Genomic DNA, 21,740 nt, shown 5'->3' with positions numbered 1-21,740 from the left:
TGATGTTGATGAAAGTACCAAAGCTCTGTTGATCATTCCTAGTTGATGTTGATGGAAGTACCAAAGCTATGCTGATCATTGCTATTAAGCTGATGTTGGTGGAAGTACTAAAGCTATGCTGACCATTCCTTGCTGATGTTGATGGAAGTACCAAAGCTCTGTTGATCATTCCTAGCTGATGTTGATGGAAGTACCAAATCTATGTTGATCATTGCTATTAAGCTAATGTTGGTGGAAGTACCAAACCTATGTTGATCATTCCTATTAAGCTGATGTTGATGGAAGTACCAGATCTATGTTGATCATTCCTATTAAGCTGATGTTGGTGGAAGTACCAAATCTATGTTGATCATTGCTATTAAGCTGATGTTGGTGGAAGTACCAAAGCTCTGTTGATCATTCCTATTAAGCTGATGTTGGTGGAAGTACCAAAGCTATGTTGATCATTCCTATTAAGCTGATGTTGGTGGATGTACCAAACCTATGTTGATCATTCCTATTAAGCTGATGTTGATGGAAGTACCAGATCTATGTTGATCATTCCTATTAAGCTGATGTTGGTGGAAGTACCAAATCTATGTTGATCATTGCTATTAAGCTGATGTTGGTGGAAGTACCAGATCTATGTTGATCATTCCTATTAAGCTGATGTTGGTGGATGTACCAAAGCTATGTTGATCATTCCTATTAAGCTGATGTTGATGGAAGTACCAGATCTATGTTGATCATTCCTATTAAGCTGATGTTGATGGAAGTACCAAATCTATGTTGATCATTGCTATTAAGCTGATGTTGATGGAAGTACCAGATCTATGTTGATCATTGCTATTAAGCTGATGTTGGTGGATGTACCAAACCTATGTTGATCATTCCTATTAAGCTGATGTTGATGGAAGTACCAGATCTATGTTGATCATTGCTATTAAGCTGATGTTGGTGGAAGTACCAAAGCTCTGTTGATCATTCCTATTAAGCTGATGTTGATGGAAGTACCAAAGTTCTGTTGATCATTCCTAGCTGATTTTGATGGAAGTACCAAAGCTATGTTGATCATTGCTATTAAGCTGATGTTTGTGGGAGTACCAAAGCTATGTTGATCATTCCTATTAAGCTGAATTTGGTGGAAGTACCAAAGCTCTGTTGATCATTCCTATTAAGCTGATGTTGATGGAAGTACCAAAGTTCTGTTGATCATTCCTAGCTGATGTTGATGGAAGTACCAAATCTATGTTGATCATTGCTATTAAGCTAATGTTGGTGGAAGTACCAAACCTATGTTGATCATTCCTATTAAGCTGATGTTGATGGAAGTACCAGATCTATGTTGATCATTCCTATTAAGCTGATGTTGGTGGAAGTACCAAATCTATGTTGATCATTGCTATTAAGCTGATGTTGGTGGAAGTACCAAAGCTCTGTTGATCATTCCTATTAAGCTGATGTTGGTGGAAGTACCAAAGCTCTGTTGATCATTCCTATTAAGCTGATGTTAATGGAAGTACCAAAGTTCTGTTGATCATTCCTAGCTGATGTTGATGGAAGTACCAAACCTATGTTGATCATTCCTATTAAGCTGATGTTGATGGAAGTACCAGATCTATGTTGATCATTCCTATTAAGCTGATGTTGGTGGAAGTACCAAATCTATGTTGATCATTGCTATTAAGCTGATGTTGGTGGAAGTACCAAAGCTCTGTTGATCATTCCTATTAAGCTGATGTTGATGGAAGTACCAAAGCCATGTTGATCATTCCTAGCTGATGTTGATGGAAGTACCAGATCTATGTTGATAAATTTCTTCGTAAGGATGAGTATACTCAGACAACTCAATTTGGCCATTTACTGTGATACTCTCCGCTGATTTCCTGCTTTTTATACAGTTTGCGGAAAAGACGACACTTCGAAGCGTTGTTAAACATTCATGTCCAGGAAGTTTGAACTTTTAGGGTCCCGTGGTGACATTTCTTTGCGCAAACTTTTGTTAGAACGGTTGAATCTATAATCAAGTGACGTTAGCAGATTGTCAAACATTTAGTCTGTTTCTTTTGAAGTTTCTCTCTCTCTCTCTATCTCTCTCTCTCTCTCTCTCTCTCTCTCTCTCTCTCTCTCTCTCTCTCTCTCTCTCTCTCTCTCAGATTATAATTAACAGGAATCAGAGAAAGGTCTCACTATATCTATTTTCATGGATTAAAAGCAAATCGATATTGAAAATGGGAAACTACTGTACTTATAATAATAATAATAATAATAATAATAATAATAATAATAATAATAATAATAATAATAGACTCATCTCGATAAAGAAAAAAGAACCCTTTACTAAAAATTAACTTAAGCATTTGTATCATTAGTGAAATGGCTAGCGCTTGGTAAAAAAAAAAAGGGGGGGGGGTGTTGGAAGGGGGCTGAGGCTGGTGACCCCCAAGGGCTGATTACATGGGACATAGCAAGAGTCTTAATGCTAGGCCTACTTTATATACGTTTGAGGCCTCAAAATTTCCTGTGACTTGTTTAAAGGTCGCATGTAAATGGCAGAGGCAAGGGACAGAGACAATGCCCTAGAGACTGACCAAGGTCCCCCTCTCCATCCAAGCTAGGACCAGGGAGGGCCAGCCAATGGCTACTGATTACTCAGAAGGTAGACCTATAGGTTCCCCCGAAACCCTGCATCCCTAGCTGTCGAATTATTCAATGTACTGCCAATAGGCCTAGTGTGAATACCTGAAAGATAGTGTAAATTAAACAAACATGAAATGACTTATGCCATTAGCATTTAGAATAGGCCTACTTTGCCAGCGGGTTACAGCCTTCAATAGAAGTAAAATATATTTTAACAAGAATGTTTGAAAGTCCAGATGTGAAGGAAATGGCTGAGATTATATAACAAATCTCTAAAAGACTTAATCAGTTTATGCCATAAGCCACCGTAGGTCTATGTGTGTATGTCCAATGTATGTGGAGAAAAAAAGTTTTAACGGTAGATTTTATCATTAATGAGTCAACGGAAGAAAAATAATAATGAAATGGTCCTGGATTAAGTCAAACCTGTGCTAGTACGGGTTCTTTGTTCTTGAATTTCTAAAGTCACGTAAATGCATATTTGTTTTGCGTTTTGCCTTTCAAATAAAAAAGAAAACAATTAAGTTATCATAGAAAAATACTTTCAGCTAATAATGATGACGATATATGTTTGATAGTTCCCAGGCGATTTGTTTAAATTTCGGTAGTAGGACTATGAATGATATATGTCCTTTGTGGGCCTATTTTCTTATTAACATATACTCTTAGTCAATTTATTATTATTTTCAATATTGCAATATTATGAGGATTGTGTTAAGTCGATCGAAGCTATTTGTTTAAGATTTTACCGAAGGGAAAGTTATACTCAGTATTCGTGTAAAAAGGAGAAACATTACTTTAATCTTATTGTGTAAAAAAAAAATAACTGACATTTAGAAAAATATGAATATTTATAAAACAAATTCTACATAATTTGCCTATATGCTCACAATTCCTTTAATTTCCGCATTCTTAAAGTTTTTAGATATTATAAAGGCAAAATTGCAGACTGCCATTATTCAATTATAATTCTTAGACGTAGTAATACAAAGGTTGCACTGATTTCTGATTCTGGCAACACCTAAAAACTGTTTTTTATATATGGAATTATATTCCTTAATAATGATTGCATAGTATTTTTTTTAATAGTTTTTAAAGTATCGTACATCACTATATTATTGTATGGTTTCATTATTTAGACGTAAAAACATGATAGGGTCATCCTGGTTAATCATGTCTGGTAACACTTGACAAATAACAAAACAATAGAATCAGCATTGCCAACATAATATGAAAGAAACATATTTTAATTTATAGTATAAACTGTCTTTGTGCATTTTAATCAAAATTATATTAAATATATTTAGTAGAATATCTATATATTGGATTATTTTTATAAATTTAATCTCCTTTTTTATATTCTAAATATCCATCCTCCCTCTCTCTGGGGTTGGTCATCCTATGTAAATAACCATAGTCCACATCAATCTACAGCATACACAGAAACACCTAACGCTTACTGACGGGTAATTTACAGTTTTTTATATATATTGAACGTTAATAAATGTATAGTACTTATTTGCACATACACGTGTAAGCTTAAGGTACATCAGCATCAATCTACAGCATACACAGAATCACATGTAATCACTAACACTCACTGACAGACAGTTTACAGTACTTTTTTTTTTTTTTGGTACAAGCTTTTACTTTTATGATTCGTAATAAGACCCTCATTAAGGAAAACCCCCGGACCGCTGCATCGCAAAGTCATTAAATACATTAGAATGCCACTAACTTTTCTTACTCAGCTCGTCAATATGAGTACTGAATGTACTGAATGTCATGTACCTGTCCAACATGGAAAGTCGCAGATGACTATTTGCTGTGTTTGCATTTTAATGTCTTAACGAGGACCATTGCTAGAGGGTCAAGTGTACTTCGTCTCATTATAATGATAAACCACGAAGTATTGGGATGTTTGTTATTGTGGCTTCGATGACTCAGGTTTCAAGGAGGTGCCTTGCTCACGAGTAGCGCTCTTTCCCAGAACTTATCGTGTCTGAGCATAAGCACTTAGTTCATTTTTCCTTGAAGGAAGGTCTCTTTAGAGAAAAGTCGAAAACCTTTGAAAACAATAATGGCAGATTAAGAGATTAACAGTAATACAGGGATAAGTATCCTATTTTCCCCCACCCTTTCTTTACAAATGTACTTGCTGGCTCAAGATCACCTAAATAACATCAACATCTCTTATACATACATACATACATATATACATACACACACATTCACACACACACACACACACACACACATATATATATATATATATATATATATATATATATATATATATATATATATATATATATATATATACATACATATATATATATACATAATCTCAAAAACTGGCATCTAAGTATAAAGAATGCTTATAATGAACTTAGAAGAGATATTAAAAAAAAAAAAAACTTTTAAATCTTTTTAATTGTTCTGCCCTAGTCAAGTACTTATCTTCACTACCGATATTTCCGTGCTTGTGGTCATCGGATTAGGATTAGGATTTATTAAAGGAAAAGCCAATTTAATCTTCATTCTCTCTCTCTCTCTCTCTCTCTCTCTCTCTCTCTTTATATATATATATATATATATATATATATATATATATATATATATATATATATATATATATATATACATCATGTAGATTTTCCTTAGAGATTCTTTGAATCCATTGAATGCAATGTTTTCTCCACCTTCCACCAGTATTTTTTCAAAGGTGGGGATTTCCTCTCGTGCATAAAAGTTCGACACTGTTCTTTAAACATATTTAAGTCATCTAGAGCAGTCACAGTACGAGGGCGATGCTTTTTTCTTTCTTGAAATTGAGGTTTTCCACATTCTTTTTGAGTGATTATTCGATGAACTATTAATTCAGTAACATTAGAGGCTTCAGACATGCGGATACAGGCTTTGATTACATCAGTAAAAGGGCCGCTGTTTATCTTCATTGTGAAATACTTGAACACAATAGTGTAGGCCACTGTTTCCACGAGTTGGTTAAATTTCCAATCGTTTAAGTTTGATAGCTTATGCAGTCTTAAGCACTCCATTTTATACCTCAAGATCAACCATTCTGGGGATTAAATATGGCTCTTTGATCTTTGCCTAATAAATTTACCCCTGTGACCTCCAAGATTTCAAACTCACCATCTGCCAGTTTTATTACGACAATAGGATAAAACTGGCAAATAACCAGGGATTATAATTTCGAAAAAAAAAGTTGGTTCCAAATATCATTATAGAAATGAAATCTTACCTTATGAAATATATATGCTAGACAAGAATAACAGGAAAGAGAGAGAGAGAGAGAGAGAGAGAGAGAGAGAGAGAGAGAGAGAGAGAGAGAGAGAGAGAGACTGGATTTAACTTCTGGTTAGTCGTGGCCACCTCTGGTTAATCCTGTGAGATTAGTCAAAAAGGAACGACATCTGTCATAAAGCGGCTACGCTTTATCAGTTTCATTCAGTTTGGATGGATCGTGTCTAAGTACTGTGTTCTTTTTTCCTTGAATTGGTTGAATTATTTTGACACGAGTACGCTATACAGTGGGTCAGAAATCGTCTCAGCGGCCACGACAGATTGGTTTTACTATAGCCCGGAGTCGAGAGGGTCAGAGAGAGAGAGAGAGAGAGAAAGTTTGCGTTTCGAGTAGCAGTTTATTTACCGGTTTATTTATGTTTGATCAGTTTCTTTTGCAAATATGTGATGAATATTACTTTCTTTTCGGATCATGATATTATTTTTTCATACTTTTGTGTGTGGGATACTTTTCTTCGTGAGGTTTAGGAGGATACTGTTCACGTTTTGACTATTTTCCCTTCCTGTGATATTGTTTGGGATAGATATTTACACATTGCCATGCACTGCAGATTCCTACAATCGCATTGTTTGCTAATTAATAGAGGTTATTTTTTAAAAGTTCCCGTATGTCCACAAAGTAATTCCGATCAGACTATGATTGCTCTTCTTTTGAGGTTAACTTTCAATTTTCCTGACTCAGCAGCGCATTATTTTTTATCTAGTCTATTTTTTTTTTCCTGATAGAGATGGGTGAAAAAAATGAAAAAAGGCGTTGCTCTTTATGATTCAATAGAGAATTTATAATGAGAATTGATTGTAGTGTTTTCTAGTTTGTTCACCCTTTTTTTATTGTCCTTTATTATTCCAGCAGTATTTAGTGTTATTACTTATATTGTTTTCCATTTGATTAGTGCCTTGTGGTTACACTTAATTTTAGCAATAGGGACCGTACTGCTTCCCTTCCACTGGACCTTTTATTAACATGTGATGATTAGTGTTGAAAGAAGGCGAATTTAATTTGGCTCGTTGATACAAGTATGAGCTTTCTGAAATATCAGTGTTATGAATACATATCTTGGGGGGGGGGGTGTCAAATTTGATGAAAGGGTAATTAGTAATAGATAGTGTACAAACATAAATTAGTTGACTAACTTATGTAAATTGGCCAAAGTTGTAGGAAACCTAAAAGAAACTAGTGGACGATCTCACGAGTCATAAATGAAGTCTGCGATGGTCATGCGCCTTTCCTTCATCCTCATTTATCTATTTTCTTTATTCTTCGTCTTTCGTATTACCCAAAAACACAAGGGAACTCTTTAACAAACGAGTAAGCAGTGATTAAGAAGAAAGTAGCACGTCATAGCTGGTCCGACCTCAAGATTGCGGATCAGAGGGGAACATTTTAAGAAGGGGATTAAAGTCTGGGGGAAATGTGACCGAAAACTAATTATAATGTAATTATGAAGTGTTTTTATATGTTCATATATATTTACGAATATTATTTAATGCTATCTTTTCATAGATAAGTCATAATTTTATCTTAATATATTCTTTTATGACAATTTCAGTAGAGTTAGAAACGGCCAAGGACCCCAACGCAAATGTGAGCTGGCCGTTTGTGTTGAAAACGTTATTGTAATTATGTAAGATTAATTAACTGTATAATTACGGTAATTTTACAATAGAATATGCCTATAGAAGGCAAATATCACTTCAGTATCTTGATTTACCTTGATAAAATTTCAGCTTAGGTCAAGCCTAGTCATATTGGAAATTTCTTATTTCACAGTAGTTGTTTGTTGAAGGAAAGTTAGGATACCTAACCTAACTTAGGACATATACCCCCACTCGTTGGGTTAGGGTAACGACCACTAGTATTTCTGGCGACTTCTAAGCTTTATTGTATAATATGATCTTTTTTTTTTGGTAATATTTCGGTAGAATCCCACCCAGCCCTTACTGCTCTCCAGTTCATAGGAGCTTGATCTTTTTACGTTTTCTTCGCCAGTGAAACGAGCTCTCAGTGGAGCAAAAACCATTAGACAATCAGAATATTACCAAAATCTAATGGTTTTTTGCTTCCCCATGCGTTCACTTTGCTCACGAAAAAGAAAAACATTAAGCTCCTATGTACTGGCAAGCGGTAATAGCTGGGTGGGCCTCTACCGAAACATTACCCTTTTTTATTTACGTGGTTGCGTTTTTGCCCTCATAGTTTGGTCGAGTAATTTTTTTTCACCATTCTCCTTGCATCTTGTAACTTATTGGAAACCCTAGAAGAAAATGCATTTGTTCCGTAACCGAAATACAAACCACGCTATTTACAAAGGGTATTACTTTTAGCGCAGCTGAAATGACGAGCCAATAGCTTTTAACGAGGGTTAATTACCCCCGCGCTAGTTAGCGGGGGTGGGGAAGGGTAGCTTGCTACCCCTCCCCTCTCCACACACCGGTGACTTGCTTCACTTCACTTTTGGCTCGGCGGTGATCAGACGTGTCTGTTCATCGCCTTCGTGACAGCCTTTAATTTTCTGCTTTTTCTTTTCAGCGTGTGTGTTTGGTTGGAAGTTGACCTTCAGTTATTTTCTTCACTATGCGTACATGCCCTGGAGTTGCCGGCCGTCCTTGTGGGACTTTCATGTCGGACGTTATTACGGATCCACACACCCTCTGCCCTCAATGTCGGGGCCGACGGTGCGACCAGGATAACATGTGCCGTGAGTGCAGGGAGTGGTCTGCCTCCCAGTGGGAGAGGTTTGGCTGTCGGCGTAAGAAGAAGTCCAAGAGAGACCGTTCTCCTCCGGGGTTAGCCTTGAAGGAGGAAGGTTCTCGGGACTCTTCTTCCGCCGCCCAAACCTCCTCCGAAGCTCCCCCTCGTCCGCCTCCTAAGGAGAGTCGTCCGAGTGGGAGCGCAGGCCCTTGTTCTGTTTCCCTACCTTCGGTGGGGGGAGAGGGCGTCGCCTCCCATAGCGAGGCGGTTCCCCCTCCTCCTCCGGGGGAGGTTATTGATAATAATGCCTTATCCAGTGATGATCTTTTACAGATTTGGTCGTCCCTGGGGCTTAAGGGCTTGCCCTCCAGGGTCGCTCTTATTGACCTTGTCTCGTTGGGGGCCGCTGTTAAACAGTCGCCGGTGGTAGCGGAGGTAGACCCTCTGTCTATTGTCGACGTCGTGGTGACAGAGGCCTCCGACGTGGCTGGGCCTTCCGCCGCAGGTGCTGTTGCTGGTGATGGTGCTCAAGGCTCTCCTCCTCCTTCCGTGCATCCTTCGAAGGGGGAAGTGAGTCCTTCGGTCTCGACTGCTGCCCAGCTTCCTTCTGAGGGAAGTGTTTTGACGGAGACTCCCCTTCGGAGGACCGATGGTCCCGACGATCTCCCCCGAGGCCGCCTCCGCCGTAAGGCTCACCGCCCTCTACGCCACAAGGGCCTCCCTTCTCCTTACAGGGGGACTAAGAGGCGCCTCTTTGGGTCTTCGTCCTCCGGGGGGGACTCTCCTCGTCAGCCTCAACCGACTGCTCCGCCCTCCTTGAACCTCTCTGCAGACCGCTCACCATCTCCTGCCGGATCTTCGCCTTCTGGAGAACTCGTCACCCGACGGGCAACGGTCCCTTCGGGGCTAAGGGATTCTTCCCTTACGCGAGCAGTGCTAACGCACAAGCGCTCTCCTGCTCGCCAGCGCTCTTCTGCTCACCAGCGCTCACCTGTTCGCCAGCGATCTCCTGCTCGCCAGCGCTCTCCTGCTCGTCGACGATCTCCTGCTCGCCAAGACTCTCCTGCTCGCCGACGCTCACCTGCTCGTCGGCTCTCTCCTGATGTTCGCCCCCCTCGCCAGCGCTCTCCTGCTCGTCAGCTCTCTTCCGAGCGTCAGCGCTCTTTTGAGGACCATCGCCCTGCGGTCTCTGACCACCCTTTAGTTCCTGCTGAACTCCCTGCTCACCATCTGCCTGGTCCTGTGGCTACGCAACATCGTGCTGCGCGTGTGTCAGAAACACATGTTCGCCAACGCGCCAGCGATCTTCCCGTTCCTGCTTGTGAACGCGCCGCACCACCTGTCCTCTCACAGGACACGCGTCGACCTTCTGCTCGCCAGCGATCACCAGCTCGCCAGCGATCACCTACACGCCAGCGATTACCTCCTCGCCAGCGTTCACCTGCTTGCCAGCGCGCACAGGCGATCTTAGTATCGCCTATTCAACAGCGACAACGAACGCACCGACGTTCGCCAATGCTCCTGAAGGAACATGGTTCGCCAGCTTCTAGCTCGCCATCGCGCGATCGCCCGCCTGCATATGCCACTCGCCATCGCTCGCCATTGCACGATCGCCCTCCTACGCATGCTGCTCGCCATCGCACGACCCTGCACGATCGCCCGCTTACGCATGCTGCTCCTCATCGCACAACCCTGAACGATCGCCCTCCTGCGGATGCTGATCACCATCGCACCCCATCACGCGATCATTCACCTGCGCATGCTGCTCGCCATCGCACAACCCTGAACGATCGCCCGCTTACGCATGCTGCTCCTCATCGCACAACCCTGAACGATCACCCTCCTGCGGATGCTGATCACCATCGCACCCTATCACGCAATCATTCACCTGCGCATGCTGCTCGCCATCGCACAACCCTGACCGATCGCCCGCTTACGCATGCTGCTCCTCATCGCACAACCCTGAACTATCGCCCTCCTGCGGATGCTGATCACCATCGCACCCTATCACGCGATCATTCACCTGCGCATGCTGCTCGCCATCGCACACCAGTGCGTCGACATACCACATCGCGACATCGCCAGCGATCTTCCTCACCTAAGCGGCAGCACGATCCCTCGCCGTCGCGCCAACGCTTGCGTTCGTCGCCTCGGACACGTGTTCATTCACCTGCCCACCCTCGCGCCCACTCGCCTGCGCGCCCGCGCGACCGCTCGCCTGTGCGCCTGCGCGATCATCCACCTGCGCGCCCGCGCGATCGCTCGCCCGCTCTCCCGCGCGACCATTCGCCTTCGCGCGACCATTCGCCCTCGCGCGACCATCGTTCGCGGCGAATTCCACAGCCGGTGGTAGCAGCAGGGACGCGTGCTCCTAGACGGCACTCGGGATCACCTCCATCCAAGCACAGGTTGGTAGTGCAGGATGAAGACAGGTCAGTACAGCATTCTTCCCCACCTTCTTTTCAGGCAGGTACCGTCGTGTCCACTCCGAAGGATCGCCCGATCCCTTTCTCTTTAGCGAGGATTTCGGACTCTGTGTCCTTGGAGCAGCAGACTTGGTTTGGTCCGCTGGCACGGGCGTTAGTGAGGGTTATGAAACCAGCACTCGCCGGCCAGGGTGACAAACCAGTGGCTGTCTCTCCTACGCTGAAGAGAGAGAGAGGAGTGGACTTTGTGGTGACTTCCCCTAGGGCGAATTTGGTTCCCAAGAGGTCGGTCTCGAAGGTCCCTTCTCCTGCACGAGTACTCTCTCCTTCTCCCGTGGACGAGGCCTTTCCGTCCTCAGGTGAGTCCAGTGGGGCGGTAGTCTTCCCCTCGGCACCAGGGGGGGAGACTTCGCTTCAGGCAGGAGAATCGTCTCGTGAGGAAGGGGCCCCTCGAACCTCGTTGTTGGGATCCTGTATCCCTTCCAGGAGGGAACCCAAGGATTCCAAGACCGTCCCTAAATCCTCTGCAAGGATTCGTCAGGAACCCACGACTACCCAGGGGAATGTCCACGTGTCACCCCAGGAAGAGATTCCTGGGGCAGGAGACTTAGCTGCCAGCCCGCAGGGAGGAGAACAGCAAGAGTCCGAACATGCCTTCTGGCAGGTCCTAAGCCTGATAAGGACACTTAACAGACTTACGGATCCAGTCATCGCCCCCCGTGAAGGCAAAGACACGATTCTGGATGAAGTGTTTGACGTTCGGAAGGCCCCTAAGACCAGTGCAGCTCTGCCCTGGTCTCGGGGGCTGAAGAGTGCCAAAGCTAGGGCCAACGCTCAGCTCTCACTTCTTGCCTCCTCCAGTCGTTCCACTGCCGGGAACAAGCTTATCCCTCCTCCTCGCCTTCAGCAGAGGAGGTATTTCGAGATCCTGGTTGAGCACAACCTCGCTCTTCCTCTCCATCACTCTGTGGAGGAGCTGGCGAAGGGAGTTCCCCTGGAGAAACTCTCTGCCCGGCAGGTGTCGTTCTCGGCGGCGGAGATCCTTAACCATGAGAAGGTCGCTAAGTGTGCCATGCAGGCCACTTCGTGGCTGGACTTCTGGCTAGGATCTCTGGGCATCCTATTGCGATCGGAGGACTTGTCCAAGGAGACCAATAGGAAGGCCCTAGAGACCTTCTTGCTCTCGGGCACCCGCTCCATCGAGTTTTTGGCGCACCAGGTTACCATCCTGTGGGCCAACTCGGTGTTGAAGCGTCGCGATGCTGTGTCCGAGAGATTCCATCCGAAGGTCCCCGCCGTGGATGTGTGTAGGCTCCGACATGCTTCCCTTCTGGGGGAGAGCCTGTTTGAGCCTCAAGACTTGGAGCGAACGGCTGAGAAGTGGAGGAAATCCAGCACGGACTCCCTCCTCCACAGGGCTCTTACAACTCGGCCCTATAAGCCTCCAGCCCCGCCACAACAGCAGCAACAGCCTCGTAAGGCTCCCAAACAGGCACCGGCAGCTAAGAAAGTGGTGTCTAAACCCCAGCCCTTTCCAGCCAAGGTCAAGAGGGGTGGTAAGTCCTCCAGGGGAGGCAAGACTCCTAGGGGTGGCGGCCGCGGCCGCAAGCCCTAGGGGTGGCAGTCCCCCTGCGTGTCCACCTGTGGGGGGATGCCTTCAGCGTTGCGTCCGCAGGTGGCAACATCACGGGGCCGATGCTTGGACGGTCTCAGTGATCGGACAAGGTTATCGCGTCCCGTTCACGTCATCTCAACCTCCCCTGACAGCGAATCCAGTGTCGTTGAGCTCCTATGCCATGGGATCGGCAAAGGGGCTGGCCCTTCAGGCCGAAGTCGAGACCATGTTCGAGAAGGGTGCTCTCCAGGATGTCGTGGACGGCTCCCCAGGCTTCTTCAGTCGACTCTTTCTTGTAAAGAAGGCTACTGGAGGCTGGAGACCCGTCATCGATCTCTCAGCTCTGAACAGGTGTGTCAAACAAACCCGGTTCAGCATGGAGACAGCAGACACGGTCAGAGTTGCGGTGAGACCACAAGACTTCATGTGTACACTGGATCTAAAGGACGCGTACTTCCAGATCCCAATCTATCCGTCTTCCAGGAAGTACCTGAGATTCTGCCTAGACAACAAGATCTACCAGTTCAAGGTGCTGTGTTTCGGTCTCTCCACAGCTCCTCAGGTGTTCACCAGAGTGTTCACCCTGATTTCATCTTGGGCGCACAGGAACGGCATTCGTCTCCTTCGTTACCTAGACGATTGGCTGATCCTAGCAGACTCGGAGTCGACCCTTCTTCGGCACCGAGACAGGCTTCTGGATCTTTGCTAGGATCTGGGGATCGTGGTAAACCTCGAGAAGTCCTCTCTGCAGCCGTCCCAACGACTGGTTTATCTAGGCATGCTAATAGACACCAATCTCCACAACCCCTTTCCATCAGACGACCGGATAGCAAGGCTGAGGAGGGTTGCGGAGCCTTTCCTCAGGCGAAAAGAACTCCCCGCCCAATCGTGGTTGCGTCTCTTAGGCCATCTATCCTCCCTGGCCCGTCTGGTTCCAAACAGCCGCCTCAGGATGAGATCCCTTCAATGGCGGCTCAAGTCCCGGTGGAATCAAGGATCCGATTCCCCGGACATTCTGATCCCAATGGGGTCTCTGGAACAGACGGACTTGAGGTGGTGGCTGGCCGACGAGAACCTGCGGAAGGGAGTGAGTCTTCTCGTCCTCCCCCCGGAATTGACTCTGTTTTCGGACGCGTCAAAAGAAGGATGGGGGGCGCACGTTCTGAACCAGAGGGCCTCAGGCCTTTGGTCAGAATCAGAAAAGTGCCTACACATCAACTTGCTAGAATTGAAGGCCGTCTTTCTGGCTCTTCAGCAGTTCCAACGGTCCCTGGCGGGTCACTCCGTGGTGGTGATGAGCGACAACACCACGGTAGTGGCTTATATCAACAAGCAGGGAGGCACTTTTTCGCAACAGCTATCCCATCTTGCAGTAGAGACTCTGAGGTGGACCGAAACCCACTCGATAACACTATCAGCTCGCTTCATTCCTGGCAAGAGGAATGTGCTCGCCGACAGTCTGAGCAGGGCTTCGCAGATAGTGAGTACCGAGTGGTCTTTGGATCCTCAGATAGCCAACAAAGTCCTGACTTTGTGGGGTTCCCCGACGGTGGACTTGTTCGCGACAGACTTGAACTTCAAGCTGCCCCTGTACTGCTCACCAGTCCCGGACCCCAAGGCACTCTGGCAAGATGCTTTCCAGCAACGGTGGGACAACATCGACGTGTACGCCTTCCCACCATTCTGTCTGATGAGAAGGGTGCTCAACAGGACCAGACTATCGGTCAACTGTTCCATGACTCTAGTAGCTCCGCTATGGCATCACGCGGAATGGTTTCCGGACCTTCTGCAACTCCTGACGGAACTCCCAAGGGAGCTTCCTCCACGACACGAGCTTCTCAGACAACCCCACTCCGGTGTCCCTCACAGGGCCGTAGCCTCGCTTCGGCTTCACGCCTGGAGACTATCCAGCGTTTCCTCGCGGAGAGAGGCTTTTCGCAACAGGTTGCGGAGAGAATGTCTCGGCACCTGCGAAGGTCCTCTGAGAGAGTCTACCAAGCGAAGTGGAGAGTCTTTTGTGGTTGGTGTCGTGGAAGGGGTATCTCTCCACTCGATGCCACTATTCCAGCAATAGCGGACTTCCTTGTGTATCTGCGAGAAGAAATGCGCCTTTCTGTCTCGGCGGTGAAAGGCCATCGCTCAGCCTTAAGCTTGGCCTGCAGATTGAAGGGCGTGGATATTTCTTCGTCGCTAGAACTCTCTTTACTCATACGTAGCTATGAGCTTACCTGCCCCCAGTCGGAAGTGAGACCCCCTCCTTGGAACGTGGTTCGAGTCCTCAGGTCTCTCAAGAGACCTCCCTTCGAGCCATTACGCCAGGCCTCCGATCGCCACCTGTCTTGGAAGACGGCTTTCCTACTCGCCTTGGCTTCGGCCAAGCGAGTTAGTGAACTTCATGGTCTCTCGTACGACATCGCCCATTCAAGGGGATGGGGGGAGGTAACGTTCAGGTTCGTCCCTGAGTTTGTGGCCAAGACTCAGAATCCTGGAGTGCCGGATCCTCGGTTCAACTCTTTCAGGATCGCGAGTCTCCGTTCTGTAACAAACGACCCAGACCAGCTGCTACTATGCCCAGTGAGGTGTCTGAGGTACTACTTGAAGAGAACAGCTGCAGTCCGTCCTCATGTGCGAGCTTTGTTTGTGAGCACAGGCAGGACAAAGAGGAGGGTCACCAGGAACACCATCTCAGCTTGGATTCGAAGGGTTATCCACCATGCCCTGAATCCTGACCCTCCTCCGTCACGTCGCCCTCGGGCCCACGATGTCAGGGGTATTGCTACATCCCTGGCCTTCAAGAGAAACTTCTCTGTGACGCAGGTACTTCAAGCTGGGGTCTGGAAGCGTCAAACGACCTTCACAGCCCACTACCTGCAAGACGTGACCCACAGGAGCCTCGATACGTTCTCTATCGGCCCTGTGGTGGCTGCACAACAGCTGGTCTAACCTCAGGCTCCTTTTTGGACAAGTAGCAGTAGGTTGAGGGCGTTGTTACCCGGTCTTAGTCTGCGTGAATGAAAGAGTATGTCTGACCCTTACTTTTTTCTTCATTCTCCCCTCTCTTGGGGAAGCAGCATCCTGGTCCTCGCATAGCTGACCTCGACCTCTGCAGGTAACCCATGCTTCTTTGTGCTCCTAGTATTAAGCTTAATACTGTTGCGTCTCCCATACCCTGACGAGGTGGTATGGGGAACGTCCTATCCTAGAATTCCTATCTGAAGGTCGCAAGGTCAACTTCATAGGACGAGTCACACACTCCTCCTCACACTGCTTATGTAGGCCACTCGTTCCTAGCGATGCTAGGAACCTGTGAGGTACAGGGGCTCCCTCTCTCTAGTGCTGCTCACTGAGGGAACGAGCCCCCGGGCAAGCCGAAGTCAGTAAGGCTGGGGACTTTCCACCCTTCCTAAGGGGTAAGTCACCCTTTGTAAATAGCGTGGTTTGCATTTCGGTTACGGAACAAATGACAAATTCGAAGATAATTTGTATTTTTCCTAACCATACAAACCTTAGCTATTTACACATATGTGCCCGCCATCCCTGACCCCCAAGTCAAGTCCTACCTCTAAGTGAAGTGAAGCAAGTCACCGGTGTGTGGAGGAGGGAGGGGTAGCAAGCTACCCTTCCCCACCCCCCGCTAACTAGCGCGGGGGTAATTAACCTTCGTTAAAAACTATTGCCTCGTCATTTCAGCTGCGCTAAAAGTAAAACCCTTTGTAAATAGCTAAGGTTTGTATGGTTAGGAAAAATACAAATTATCTTCGAATTTGTCATTTTTAGGTAATATTGTTGTTTTGATGATGTCTAGATATTGTGTTATTTCATTACTTGCATTAGTGGACATATTCAAACCTTAAAGAAATTTACTGGTACAAATAATGAATACCATAATATTGACCAATATGTATTATCAGCCTCTTCGGTATTTGAGGTTTTTTGAAGGATATTACATCTTATGCTGATTTAGGGTGAATCATTACCTGAGTGTTGTCATTAATAAACATTAAACCAAATTCACCCCACCTCCAAATTCGTCGTCAATGACCATAGATGTCAGGATGCCGGAAAACCTTAAATCAATCAATCGATCACCTCCACTACTATAATATCTTGACATTGCTCAGTCTATTCCTCTCGTTCCTCTACTCACTCAAATTAACTTAGGGTGGTGTGTTTTTACTCATCGAAAATCGTATTTTCTGTAGAGAAATTTATACCCGTTCGAGTCTTCCTCAAACCCGTTAGTTTCTTTAGTAGCTGCAACCTCCTCATGCTTGTGAGCTAAGGATGGGGATTTTGGGAGACCCTAAAAGTGTAGCCTACCTGCTAAGTGATCAGCAGCCATTGCCTGGCTCTTCCTAGTCCCAGCTTGGATGGAGACTTGGCTTGGGCACTGATTATATGTATATATGGTGCCGAGATAACTTCCTAGGTAGCACAACCTGCTGTGCCAGTCCGTGCTTTAGAGGCACAGTGATGCACTGACTTACCTGTCACTTCACAGTTGAAAACTACCCAGCATCTCCTTCGAGCACTATCAATGAGCTGTATGGATGCCTCAGTAGCTTTTATGCCTACATGTATTGGACACAGTGGGCCATCTTTGAATGGTGCCTACAGTCGAAGCTTCTCTGCAGCTGTTAGCAGATTTTCTTTTATACTTTCGCCGGGAGAAGCTCCTCCCAGTCTCAGCGATAATATGCTATTGCTTAGTGTTGAGCCAGGACTTTAGACGGAAGAGCTTAGCTTTTTCTTCTTCGTCGAGTTTATAGGTTCACGAGGAGCTTCCAGAAGTTAGGTTCTCAAAGAAACTTTAATCACCTTGGAGGGAAATCCCCTGAATTCTCTTGTCCCTGAAGTGGGCCCCCTTTGAACCTGTAGGGCAAACATCAGTTAGAAAGCAAACTCAGAAACACCGTCTTCCCATTTGCATCAGCCTTGGAGACGCACGTACGCGAACTCCATGGTATTTCAACCGGACGCTGCCCCCATCAGACCACAGCTACAAAACCATTTTGTTAGTATAGGTAAACTCAAGAGGAAGATCTCCAGGAATACCATATTCTTCTAGCTTCAATTAAAGATTAGTAGAGCATTTCCTCCTTCAGGTGATGATCTTGAAGAATTATCTTAAGGTTGTAATTACAAGGTCAGAGGGATTGGATCTATACTGTACAGTATAGTAATAGCCTTCTAGAAGAACCTGTCGCTGAATCGTGAAGAACCTGCAACTGAATCGTGTGTTGAAGGCTGGAGTCTGGAACACCAGGCAACCTTCTCGGCTTACTTTCTTTGGGAGTACAGTATACCCAGAAGTCATTGAATAATTCTCATTGGGACCTGTGATAACTGCTCAGGAGGTTGTATAGCATTCTTAGCTCCTCCGTAGGACAAGAAATATCTAGGATAGCAGTTTTTAATTCTAAGATGAGAGATAAGAAGGTCTGGGCCTTTTTCCCTTTTTCTTTTCCCTTGAGATGCACCAATCGTGCTGCGCTTCGCGAGATTGGACATTGATGCAGGCATGCTTCCATACCGAATGGGTTTTACTATGAGTATATATAGAAGTGTATCCCCCATCCTCCGTATGATTTTGAGGATGGGCACGAATGTAGACAACTCCACAAGTTATTTCGCTTTGTATTCAGACCTCAAACCCATTTAAGATAAGCTATTCTTCAATGACCTTCTGTTGTCGGACAGAAATCTACCCTATCACCTGAGAATCTTTTTTTCAGGTGGTAGGAGGTGGACAGGTGTCATCACTTTCGCACCTCATAAGGTCAAAGTGTTTGGACATCCCGGGATTTAAAATCAGCCAGCTTGGTTTAGGAACTTATTCCCCCCCTAAGATGAGTCTCCTATCAAGGGACTAGGGTTTGTATCTATGTAGGATCAACTTGCCAAATTGATAAAGTAATTTGTATTTTCTGGCAGGACAGAATTATAAATGAAACTATAAGAGAGATTACTTGAGTGCATGTGTGGATGCGATCATGGTGAGGGGTAGATGGAGATGGTTTGAGCATGCTCTTTGCACTCCCCAAGAGAGATTAGTTCACCAAACTTTCAACTGGGCTCCACAAGGCACTAGGAGAGTTAGAAGACCAAGGCCTACTTGGCTGAGGACTATGAAGCATATAGTAGGAGGTGAAGAATGGAGAAGTATTGAATTAAAAGCTCAAGATAGAGACGACTGGCGAAATCTAACAGAGGCCCTTTGCGTCAATAGGCGTAGGAAGAGATGATGATACAAACCTAAGTCCTACAAGTTTTATTTCTCGCCTCAACCACCCCACTAGTCTTGGGTGAAGTTCAAAGGGGCAATTCAGAGTTGGGTGGGCTTCCCTGCTTTCTGTCGGTAACTATCGACACCTCGTTAGATTTTAACAACTGAATTCCAGCGATGCTGAAAACATAATACTCCTACTAAAGGACTCTGGTTTCTATAGTTGAAAACAATTTACTTTTAAAATTTTAAATGCTTTATAGTTTTGTATATCTAGTAAATTTTGAAGAATAAAAAGCCCAAATGTTTCATTAGCTTTTTATATTGTTAGAACAGTTCAAGGAAATGTGAATTGTTTATTTAGTTTTGACATTTTATTTTTACTGTACAGTATTTGACTCCATGTTCACTTCAGTGTGTATGGCTCTCTCTTTCTCATATGGATCCATATTTTGTTTATGATATCTGTACAGGCAATTCCTAATTGCATTTTTTTCCACTTAACAGGTAATGATGGCAAAAATAGCAATGTTCTAACAGACAGAAAATAGCCCCAGGAGTTGAACAGCAATATGCTAACAGACAGGAAATAGCCCCAAGAGTTAAACAGCAATATGCTAAAAGACAGAAAATAGCCCCAGGAGTTAAACAGCAATATGCTAACAGACAGGAAATAGCCCCAGGAGTTAAACAGCAATATGCTAAAAGACAGAAAATAGCCCCAGGAGTTAAACAGCAATATGCTAACAGACAGGAAATAGCCCCAGGAGTTAAACAGCAATATGCTAAAAGACAGAAAATAGCCCCAGGAGTTAAACAGCAATATGCTAACAGACAGGAAATAGCCCCAAGAGTTAAACAGCAATATGCTAACAGACAGAAAATAGCCCCAGGAGTTAAACAGCAATACAGTATGCTAACAGACAGGAACTAGCCCCAGGAGTTGAACAGCAATATGCTAACAGGCAGGAAATAGCCCCAGGAGTTAAACAGCAGTATGCTAACAGACAGGAACTAGCCCCAGGAGTTGAATAGCAATATGCTAACAGGCAGGAAATAGCCCCAGGAGTTAAACAGCAATACAGTATGCTAACAGACAGAAAATAGCCCCAGGAGTTGAACAGCAATATGCTAACAGACAGGAAATAGCCCCAAGAGTTAAACAGCAATATGCTAAAAGACAGAAAATAGCCCCAGGAGTTAAACAGCAATATGCTAACAGACAGGAAATAGCCCCAGGAGTTAAACAGCAATATGCTAAAAGACAGAAAATAGCCCCAGGAGTTAAACAGCAATATGCTAACAGACAGGAAATAGCCCCAGGAGTTAAACAGCAATATGCTAAAAGACAGAAAATAGCCCCAGGAGTTAAACAGCAATATGCTAACAGACAGGAAATAGCCCCAAGAGTTAAACAGCAATATGCTAACAGACAGAAAATAGCCCCAGGAGTTAAACAGCAATACAGTATGCTAACAGACAGGAACTAGCCCCAGGAGTTGAACAGCAATATGCTAACAGGCAGGAAATAGCCCCAGGAGTTAAACAGCAGTATGCTAACAGACAGGAACTAGCCCCAGGAGTTGAATAGCAATATGCTAACAGGCAGGAAATAGCCCCAGGAGTTAAACAGCAGTATGCTAACAGACAGGAAATAGTTCCAGGAGTTGAACAGCAATATGCTAACAGACAGGAAATAGCCCCTAAGAGTTAAACAGCAATATGCTAACAGACAGGAAATAGCCCCAAGAGTTAAACAGCAATATGCTAACAGACAGGAAATAGCCCCAAGAGTCAAACAGCAATATGCTAACAGACAGAAAATAGCCCCAGGAGTTAAACAGCAATACAGTATGCTAACAAACAGGAACTAGCCCCAGGAGTTGAACAGCATTATGCTAACAGACAGGAACTAGCCCCAGGAGTTGAACAGCAATATGCTAACAGGCAGGAAATAGCCCCAGGAGTTAAACAGCAGTATGCTAACACCCAGGAACTAGCTACAGGAGTTGAACAGCAATATGCTAACAGACAGGAAATAGCCCCTAAGAGTTAAACAGCAATATGCTAACAGACAGGAAATAGCCCCTAAGAGTTAAACAGCAATATGCTAACAGACAGGAAATAGCCCCAAGAGTCAAACAGCAATATGCTAACAAACAGGAAATAGCCCCAAGAGTCAAACAGCAATATGCTAACAGACAGGAAATAGCCCCTAAGAGTTAAACAGCAATATGCTAACAGACAGGAAATAGCCCCTAAGAGTTAAACAGCAATATGCTAACAGACAGGAAATAGCCCCAAGAGTCAAACAGCAATATGCTAACAAACAGGAAATAGCCCCAAGAGTCAAACAGCAATATGCTAACAGACAGGAAATAGCCCCTAAGAGTTAAACAGCAATATGCTAACAGACAGGAAATAGCCCCTAAGAGTTAAACAGCAATATGCTAACAAACAGGAAATAGTCCCAAGAGTCAAACAGCAATATGCTAACAAACAGGAAATAGCCCCAAGAGTCAAACAGCAATATGCTAACAAACAGGAAATAGCCCCAAGAGTTAAACAGCAATATGCTAACAGACAGGAAATAGCCCCAAGAGTTAGCAAATTAACCAACGTGACCACTGAATTCTGCTGCTGGAGAATGACGCCTTAGAACTGCATGTATAAAGAAGGACAATGAGAATCATTGACATACATGGCCAAAATATTTCATTACTGTGCTGTACATTCTTCTGCTACATCATCTATAGATTTTGCACGTACAAGTAAGTACGGTAGTTTTTGAGAACCTTGCTTTGTGATATTGCTACAATTTAATTGCAGTACTGT

At 44.8% G+C, this 21,740-nt stretch overlaps 1 long non-coding RNA gene across 3 annotated transcripts in view; it reads left to right on the top strand.

Moving 5' to 3' along the window:
* Positions 1–6,860: 6,860 nt before the first annotated feature.
* The window catches only part of LOC137648900 (uncharacterized), a 63,360-nt gene continuing 48,480 nt past the window's right edge, over positions 6,861–21,740 (top strand). For all 3 annotated transcript variants that reach the window (XR_011045749.1, XR_011045751.1, XR_011045750.1), the window contains exons 1-2: positions 6,861–7,382; positions 19,413–21,676. This is a non-coding gene — a long non-coding RNA (uncharacterized lncRNA). The remainder of the gene's footprint in view (positions 7,383–19,412; positions 21,677–21,740) is intronic.

This window comes from Palaemon carinicauda, chromosome 10 (assembly GCF_036898095.1).
Source record: "Palaemon carinicauda isolate YSFRI2023 chromosome 10, ASM3689809v2, whole genome shotgun sequence".
NCBI lineage: Eukaryota > Metazoa > Arthropoda > Malacostraca > Decapoda > Palaemonidae > Palaemon > Palaemon carinicauda.
The sequence above is the reverse complement of the archived record's forward strand: the minus strand, read 5'-3'. Positions and strand labels throughout refer to the sequence as shown.